Source organism: Myxocyprinus asiaticus, chromosome 41 (genome assembly GCF_019703515.2).
Source record: "Myxocyprinus asiaticus isolate MX2 ecotype Aquarium Trade chromosome 41, UBuf_Myxa_2, whole genome shotgun sequence".
NCBI classification, from domain to species: Eukaryota; Metazoa; Chordata; class Actinopteri; order Cypriniformes; family Catostomidae; genus Myxocyprinus; species Myxocyprinus asiaticus.
In genome coordinates this window covers 20,910,853-20,920,797 of record NC_059384.1, presented here as the reverse complement: position 1 = coordinate 20,920,797, position 9,945 = coordinate 20,910,853, and the positions used below count along the sequence as shown (strand labels likewise).

Sequence of the window (9,945 nt, the reverse complement as noted above, 5' to 3'; positions counted from 1 at the left end):
AATGATTTTATACACATAATTGACACATGTACAGATAACTGATATGTCTGAATAAATAAACAAAGACCCACAAGTGTTTTTATCTGTGCTCAACCCCTTCATCGGTGCTTGACTTTGGTGAAATGAAGCCGTGTCACTTAAAAGATAAAACTTTATTGAAAATCTTTTTGGCTCTGGTAATTAAACAGCAGTATCAACTTTACAAGATTTATAAATAGAAACAAAAATTTCGGCAAATTTTGCTGCATCCCAATGCGCAGCACAATGAAGAAATATGGAATTTTGGTTACAAACATAGCAGACCGGTCATACAGTGACATCACATAAAACAGGCCAATACAATGTGTAAGAACTTTTGAATGCCAACAAAATAAGTATTTAGACTCCACGGTTCACTTTCACCCTGCCAGTAAAACCCATTGTTCAAAACTTTGGATCAATTGATTTGTTAAACTGTCTAACATCAAAACTATGAATGACGCAACACTGACTTTGCATAATAGGGATTTCCGAGAAATCAAACGGCTCCAACTAGCTTAAGCCTAAACAATTTAAATGCAATTTGGAATTCTGAATTCACATGATATCCCTGGCATCCATGATGGCCAGCTTCAAAGAGCGAGAGGGCATTCTTAATGTTTAAAGGGCTTAAAGTATCTTCTGAACATAATTTATAACAATAACGTTATAAGAGAATACGCTTCATGCGAGATTCCATTCTTTTTCATTCAGCCCCGGCAGACTCTTGCCGCAAGTTCCAAGCATTGTCAATGTGCTTTAGTGCTCCAAAGGAACCATGGTGGCTCACAGCAAGCTTAACTCACTGCCAATCAGACAAATCTCTTCTGCAGTCATTAAGAAAATAAACTGATCTCCTCTTCTGACCAGCTATAAAACAACTTAAAGAAGATAATTAATAGAAGATAATTATTTTTAAATTAATTATTATTTGACCAACATGAGGAAATCTTATCAAAGGAAAGCAATGCACCCCCTTAGACCCAGCCATTTGTAATCATATGATGTCTCATGTTACAAGTCTTTGTGTATAGTGTGTTTTCTCTTACCAACGCCAAGAACTGCTAATCTTCTAGTTGCGGAGTAACTTAAAATAAAGTCCACATAATGCTCTAAGATTGCTTTTATCTCTCTTTAATCCTCAAGCATGACTCTGAAAGTGGAAGACTGCTACCCTAGTGAGGAATACCACAATACTGAAATACTAGGGCAAACAAAACACTAAATAACATGCACTTGAACTTCATTTCCTGCTGCTGTTAATGAACAAAATCTTCTTACTATTAAAGGAATAGTTCACCCAAAAATGAAAATGCTACCATCATTTACTCACCCTCATGCCATCTCAGATGTGTATGACTGTCTTTCTTCTGAAGAACACAAATTAAGATTTTTAGAAGAATATGATTTTTAGCTGAGAATATCTCAGCTCTGTAGGTCCATAAAATGCAAGTGAATGGGTGCCAAAATGTTGATGCTCCAAAAAGCACATAAAGGCAACATAAAAGTAATCCATAAGACTCCAGTTCTGTGGTTAAATTCGTATCTTCAGAAGTGATATGATAGCTGTGGGTGAGAAACAGATCAATATTTAAGTCAATTTCTGCTAGAAATTCTTCTTCCTGCCCAGTAGGGGGCATATGCATGAATCATGTGAATCACCAAAAACACAAGAAGAAGAATGTGAAAGTTAAAGTGGATATTGACTAAGCACGGAGGAGAATTTATAGTAATAATTGACTAAAATATTAATTTGTTATAAAATCATATCTCTTCTGAAGACATTGATTTAACCACTGGAGCTATGTGGATTACTTTTTTGCTGATTTATGTGATTTATGGAACTTAAAAATGTTGGCACCCATTTACTTGCATTGTATGGACCAAAAGAGCTGAGATATTCTTCTAAAAATATTCATTTGTGTTCTGTTGAAGAAAGAAAGTCATACAACAACACTGCAAAAATATTTTTCTTAATATGTTTGTCTTGTTTTCCAGTAAACATATCAAAACACACTTAAAACAAGATACATTTAATTGAGAAGCAAAACTGTGTAAGATAATAAGACTTGTTAGACTGATGGACATTGTTAACAAAGTCGAAAAAATAGCAAGAGTGAGACATACAGTTGCAATCGAAATTATTCAACCCCCCCAAGACAGTAAGGATTTACAAAGGTAAGCTTTTCTGATGACCCAGTATTTTTAAACTTATACATCTATATCAGTTGAGTGACACATTCAAAGTCATGGTGTGATTATATAACCTATTAATTCTAAATAGCAGGATTTTTTTAAAATACAGCCATGTCATAATTATTCAACCCCTATTGCATGTAGCTGTTTCTTAAATATGTAAGGCTACACAAGTAATTGATTTAAAACAAAATTAAGTCATCAATCTGCAATGGCACTTATTTAAGTTTTAAAATGTAAGTTTAGCATTGTAAGCAAAAATGTATTTCTATGCAAAAAAAGCAATTAAAAATAAGCTTTTTTAAAGGAGATTATTTAATTACACAAGAAAGGTCATGGCAGCACCATTCATACATTTTTTAAATATGGTACAACAGCAACCTTCTTGGGGTGTGGAAGAAAGCAAAACTTCACCAAGGGAAATGTTGACTTGAATATTCAAGAAGTAATTAGGAAAGACCTGTGGAGTCCTGGAAGAAGGTTTTATAGACATATGACACTAAACTGAAAATGAGTTTTAGACCCATGGGTCAGCAGTATGTCTGGAGTAAGATGACAAAGTGATGACAAGAATGACACCATCCCCACAGTCAAGCATGGAGGTGGGTCAGTCCTGTTATGGGGGTGATTTGCGGCTGCAGGAAACGGCAAACCTGACTATGTGACTGACACCATGGATTCTTACAGGTATCAGGCCATTTTGGCATGAAAAATGTGATGCCTTCAGTGTGTAAATTGAAGCTCGGTGATCACTGGACTTTCCAGCAAGACAATAACACCAAGGATACATCCAATTTGTCCAAAATCTGGTTCAGGGATAGGTCATGGAATGTCCTTAAATGGCCTTTCAGTCCATCATTAAAATCCCATTGCAAACATTTGTTGGGATTTCATGGAAGCAGTGGCAGCACAGAAACCAAAGAATGTCAATGAGCTGGAAGCTTTTGCTCATGAGAAATGTGTAAAAATTCTAATAGAGAGGTGTCTGAAGCCTGAGAACACTTACCTGAAACATTTATTTGCTGTTATTAAGGATAAAGGATGCTCCACAAATGATTGACTTTGGGGGTTGAATATTTTTGACATGACATTTGTAGAGACAATTAGTTATTTTTATTTACAAATTTGGGTAAACTGAACTCTTTGTTCTCAAAATCACTCAAATGTGTATTAAAAACTTACTTTGACTGTTTACTGAGGTTTTAGTTGATGTGTTTTAATTCACATCACCAGAATGTATTGCTGGTCAGGGGGGTTGAATAATTTTGATTGCAACTGTATGTAAATCGAAACTTTCTAGAAGTCCACATTGCTAAAACTGTCCGAAGTTGAAGAAAAGCCTATATATACAGTTAAATTAAGCAATGATTATAGGATTATGCACATATTTAGAATGATACATAAACGGGGGGCCTGGGTAGCTCAGTGGTAAAATACGCTGGCTACCACCCCTGGAGTTCGCTAGCTCGCTAATTCGAATCCCAGGGCATGCTGAGTGACTCCATTCAGGTCTCCTAAGCAACCAAATTGGCCCGGTTGTTTTTGGAGGGTAGAGTCACATGGGGTACACTCCTAGTGGTCGATATTATGTGGTTCGTTCTTGGTGGGGCGCGTGGTGAGTTGAGCGTGGTTGCCGCGGTGGATGGCGTGAAGCCTCCACAAGCGCTGTCTCCGTGGCAACACGCTCAACAAGCCACATGATAAGATGCACGGGTTGACGGTCTCAGACGCGGAGGCAACTGGGATTCGTCCTCCGCCACCCGGACTGAGGCCAATCACTACGGGACCATGAGGACTTAAAAGCACATTGGGAATTGGGCATTCCAAATTGGGAGAAAAAGGGGAAAAATCCCCCCCCCCCCCCAAAAAAAAAGAATGATACATAAACCAAATCAGTAAAGCAGGTTATGTATCTCAAGCACGGCACATAGGGCAAACTAGCAGTCAAAGAAATATTCCGGGTTCAATACATGTTAAGCTCGACCGATAGCATTTGTGGCATAATGACGATTACCACAAAAATGTATTTCGGCTTGTCCATCTTTTTTTTAAGCACCCAGGGGGTGGACTGACTGATGTTGGAAACACAGGCAACAAAATGTATTTATAAATATTTATTATTATAAATATATTAAAATCATTACATTACAATCATACATTTATTATAAAAATATTTTATAATATATAAAAAATATGTATTTCACATTAGGCACAACTTATGAATGAAGGAAAAACAATGGCAGGGAAATGGAACAGTTATGTAGAAAAACATGTTATGCCATTCTGTAGGAGAAAAAACAAAACAATGAAAAGATGACAGGAAAAATCCCTTTTAATTTGTCCTCCACCTTTATGATAGCACTTAAATCATAAAAAACAACAACATTAAAACTCGTTTTCAAAATGTACATATACATTTAAGTGTGTGTGATTGAGCGAGCTCTGATCTGATCAGCTCTGATTCCGATAAAAAAAATAACTGAACAGAATAAAACTTTTTGATGTCACATTGGCTTTATGCATTACAACAGCATTAAATATGACCCCCTCAATAATGTGCAAATTAGCTTTCCAGGGGGTCTCCTGTTGCATTTAGGGGTCTGAGACCCCCCTAGAACCCCCCGTAATTCGCACCATGCCTATAACACATCGGTTTTAACAGAAGAATTAATGTAATTGCTTTTGCTAAAGTATAAACTTCATGCCTTTAAACCCTACAAAAATTAGCCCAATGCTTTTATAAGAATAATAGGGTTCTTTGTTTTTCCACTGATTCTGGTCATCCTGGATAGTCCTGGGCATATTCCGGCTCCACTAGGTATAGACAGGCAGACGGGGGGCATGGTAGACTGTCTGTTCAAATCCTTTAGAGCATTGCACTCTCACAACCTTAAATTACAGTGAGCATCAATAACGAGAGTCGAGAGGATGTTAAAACCTCGTCTTCTTAAGTTGTGACGGAGTTATGCAATATCCGGTGCTTTTGTGGATTAGATTATGGCACCTGTGCAATGCAGCTATGATGACTGATAATTAAATAACATACTGGGCCCTACTTGTTACCTTAAAAGTAGACTTCATAACAACATAAGACATCAAAATGAATAATGAGAACTGTCATTTTGCCATGTGAAATTTAACTCCAAAAATAAGAGGCGGCAATAGAATCTCATGGGTTCAAAATCGGCACAAGGCATTTGACCAAGATCCAGAGGCCTCTCTTATGACATGAGGATTATGAAATCTTTTTACCAGCAGTTAAGAGACACAACTCAATTACCCCCAACATGAGGGTGCCTGACACTAAAGCAGTACCATTGTTTGTACATGTAACAGACTACACTTATATGCACTATGAAGCAGTGTAAACACAACAGGGGCATGCAAAACATGTACTGTAGATTAAGTCTGCAAACGCCCTTAAAGGGATAGTTCACTAAAAAATTACACTAAAATACATTTACTCACCCTCATGTGACTGTCTTTCTTCATCAGAACACATTTGAAGAAAAATAGAAAAACGTCTTAGCGCAGTAGGTCTTTAAAATGCAAGTGGATGGCGATTCAACCTTTGAAGCTCCAAAAAGAACAGACAGTCAGCATAAACGTCATCCATCCATGATTAAATTAATATCTTCTAAAGTGAAACGATCACTTTTGTTGCGAAGAAGATCAATAATTAAGCACTTTTTTACTATAAACTATCGCTTCCGATCGGCATCCCTATGCACATTCATGAGAGGGCGGAGTTCATGCGGTCTCGTGTGATGTATACGCGATGGCATGTTATGGATCTAATCACATTTTTCTCTCGGTTGAGACATCCAGGATGAGGACACAAATGCCCCATTGTGTGTAAACAAACAGATAAAAGCAACGAAGCTTCTGAACAGCATTCCTCCTACTCAGCTGTAAACAACACCACTCTTCCGGGTGTGTCGCACGTGCGTCTGTTCTCACGTGAACATGGCAATGCGATTTCATCACGATCATACTGCTGCTGACCGGAAGCAATGATTTATAGTTGAAACGTACTTAACTATTGATATTTTTCACACCAAAAGTGATCGTTTCACTTTAGAAGACATTAATTTAACGAGTCGTATGGATGACGTTTATGCTGACTGTCTGTTCTTTTTGGAGCTTCAAAGGTTGTATCCCCATCCACTTGCATTTTAAGGACCTACTGAGCCAAGATATTTTTTATATTTTTCTTAAAATGTGTTCTGATGAAGAAAGAAAGTCATGCACTCCTGGGATGGCATGAGGGTGAGTAAATGATGAGAGAATTTCATGAAATTCTTTTTTTGGGTGAACTAACTCTTTAAAGTTTTGTTTATTGTCACTGTCATGAATATTTATTTGCTCTCTAACCAATTATAAGGAAATATCACACTTGATGGAGCATGTTATATGCTTTTACATTTTTAAGAACTTTATAATGTAATACCAGTATAGGGTTCCCATTCTTTTCAAGGCACAATTTGCCAGGACATTTCACGTGGTGCCATGCGGGGGTCGGATGAGCTCTGCGCACTTTGCTAGTTTTAATACTTTTTATGTCTCAAACCGGTGAGATTCGATACACTTTGATTCTTAACTGTTCAAGGAAGACAATATGTCAAAGAATTCAAAATCCTCAGGCTCTGGAGACATTAAAAGACACTTGCGTGCTCAAGCTGAAGCCTCCGAACAACAGGCCGGTGCGGTGGAAGAGATCCAGTGTCAACTGTCAAATATGACGGCAATGCTGACAAAGGTCATTGCTGACTTGGAGGATCTTGCTGTAATACGTCGATCGATGACTGCCATGGAGACGAAGTTCTCTGAGATGGTTACAACAATGGGAGACTTCGAGAAAAAAGATCGATTATCTGGAGTCATCGGAGAGGGAATTAGCTGCTAACCCGCTAGCGACCAAGGTAGACTTGGAGCGTCTCTGGGAAAGGCTGGAAGGTTGGAGAATGGTAATTGGCAAAACAATGTCCGAATTGTTGGAATTCCTGAGAACGTAGAAGGCAGAGATATGGTGAAATTCCTAGACGAGCTCTTCCCGAGTCTGCTCGACATAACAGGCCATAAGCTGGAAATCGTGGGAGCTCACAGAGTTCTGGCTCGGAGATCTGCTGAGGGAGACAAGCCCCGATCAATTCTGGCCAAATTTCTGAGACCATCCTATAAATATCTCGTGTTACGAGAGGCAAGGAGTAAAGGAAGGCATTCTTGGAAGAATCGCAGCATTTTCTTGTTCCCAGACTTTGCAAATTCGACAAGAGAGAAACGTGATTGATTCAATGAATGCAAGAAACTCTTACATCAACGGAAGGTCGCTTTTGCACTGATATTTCTGGCCAAATTGAGAATAGATACTAAGGATGGCCGCAATATATTTACATGCCCACAGCAAGCGATGTCCTTCATAATGTCAATGGAATGAGTAGTCATTGTGTGATGCTCTCTATGCAGCCGAGTGGAATTGACTCACTGAACATTCACTTGACCATCCGAGGAAACTGGGCACCTTCTTTGTTTCTTTTTGTGCTGGTTCCGCCTAGTGGCTGGAGTATGTTTTGTGGAATAACACTCCTTCGGGACAGTTTGTGGATGAATGTGCATGTTCTTTCTGCTTATGCCTCCTATTGGATGGAGTTTGTTTTGTGGAATATTTCTTGCAAATCATTAGAGGGATTAGGGCATTTGTTAAATTCTTGTCACTGAACATTCGTTTGACTGCCTGAGGAAGATGAACGTTCTTTTTTTATATTGTTTACATTTTTTGTGCTGGTTCTGCTAGCGGCTGGAGCTTGTTTTGTGGAGGAACACACCTTCGGGACAGTTATGTGGATGAATCTACACGTTTTGTGTGCTTATTCCGCCTTTTGGCTGGAGTTTGTTTTATAGATTATTTTCTGTTGTGTAATTCTGTCTAACAAAATTTGTACAGAAGCTTGTTTTTTTGTTTTTTTGTGCTGGTTCCGCTAGCGGCTGGAGCTTGTTTTGTGGAGGAACACTCCTTCGGGACAGTTATGTGGATGAATCTACACGTTTTGTGTGCTTATTCCACCTATTGGCTGGAGTTTGTTTTATAGATTATTTTCTGTTGTGTAATTCTGTCTCACAAAATTTGTACAGAAGCACCAGACTTGAGCAATCCGACGGCAAAGTTGACGCGGGGACTCTCATAGGTGTACATGAACTGTTTGAGTTTAGAGGGATGGACGCCAGTTGGCGCTGTTGTGCGCAGGGTTAATGTGCAAATTTTTCTTTTTTCTGTCTTTTTTGTTCTGGGGGAATTTTGGGGGTTGTTTGTTGCACTAATGGGGAATGTGGTCTTTATAATTGTACTTTTGACACACAATCTATTTTTTCTAATATGTAACAAATGTTAATATGAGTGGATTGTCTCTCTCCACGTGGAATGTGAATGGGTTGGGGCACCCCATAAAAAGAAGGAAAGTTATTTCTTTTCTTAAACGTAAGAAATATGATATAGTTTTTCTTCAAGAAACGCATCTTTCCCCGCAGGAAGCTGAAAAATTTGGGAAGATATGGGGTGGACATGTCTTCTTTAGTGCTGGCTCAAGTAAGAGCAGGGGAGTCATTACATTGATAAATAAACAACTCCAATTCATATGTCTCAAACAGATTAAAGATAAATTAGGATATGTCATTATTGTTTTAGCAGAAATTCAGGGGCAAAAGGTTGATTTTGGCTAATATTTACGCACCTAACGCTGATGATCAGGGCTTTTTTATAGATCTTGCACGGATGTTGCAAGCTGCTGGCACCCCTCATGATATAATATTGGGAGGAGACTTTAATCTATTGATGGACCCAGTCCTTGATCATAGTGAAGCAAAAGTGTGTATACCCCCTACAGCAACATTGATGCTTCACAGGATGTGTAAAAATCTTGGTCTTCCAGATATTTGGAGACTTTTGAACCTATCTGGTTGGGACTATACATTTTTTTCATCAGTCCATAAGATTTATTCTAGAATAGATTTTTTTTTATATCTAAGTCCCTCATTTCATCTGTTGTGAATTGCTCAATTGGAAACATCTTAGTCTCAGATCATGCCCAGGTGAGTTTAGAGGTGTTGCCACATACAGAGAAAAAGAAATCATATAGTTGCCGCTTTAATGTATTCCTTTTGCAAAATCCTGAATTCCAACAAATGTTAAAGGCTGAAATCAATGTTTCCCTATCTGTCACTCACTCGACGATTTTCCTCCTCCCCACTCCCTGACCAGCCCTATGGTGAGTATCCGGAGCCAAGTAAGTGCTTCGATGTCCCAAGACTCAGCACGGCCACGGGTTCGGGGCTTGAGCCCCCTCGACGTGGTGCCTCAGGCTCCGCCCTGCCGCGAGGCCCCACCCACCGGTACGTCGTCCCCCTCGCGCTCTCCAACCCGTCGTGATGGCTGACCCGGACCGTCCGATTCGGCTATGCGATTCAGTACGCCAGGCGCCCGCCCAGGTTCAGCGGCATCCGCCTCACCTCGGTGAAGGGCGAGAATGCCGCTGCCTTACGAGCGGAGATTTCGTCCCTTCTACGGAAGGACGCGATAGAGCCTGTCCCTTCAGTTGAGATGAGGAAGGGGTTTTACAGCCCCTACTTCATCATACCCAAAAATTGTCAAAAATTTTGGTTAACCGATTAAGTAAAGTTATGACATCTCTTATACATATCGATCAGGTGGGGTTTATTCGGGGCCACAGCTCTTCT

At 39.3% G+C, this 9,945-nt stretch overlaps 1 protein-coding gene across 1 annotated transcript in view; it reads right to left on the bottom strand.

Moving 5' to 3' along the window:
* The window catches only part of LOC127432197 (junctophilin-1-like), a 56,152-nt gene that overhangs the window by 7,152 nt on the left and 39,055 nt on the right, over nt 1-9,945 (bottom strand). The gene's annotated exons all lie outside the window — the stretch shown is intronic.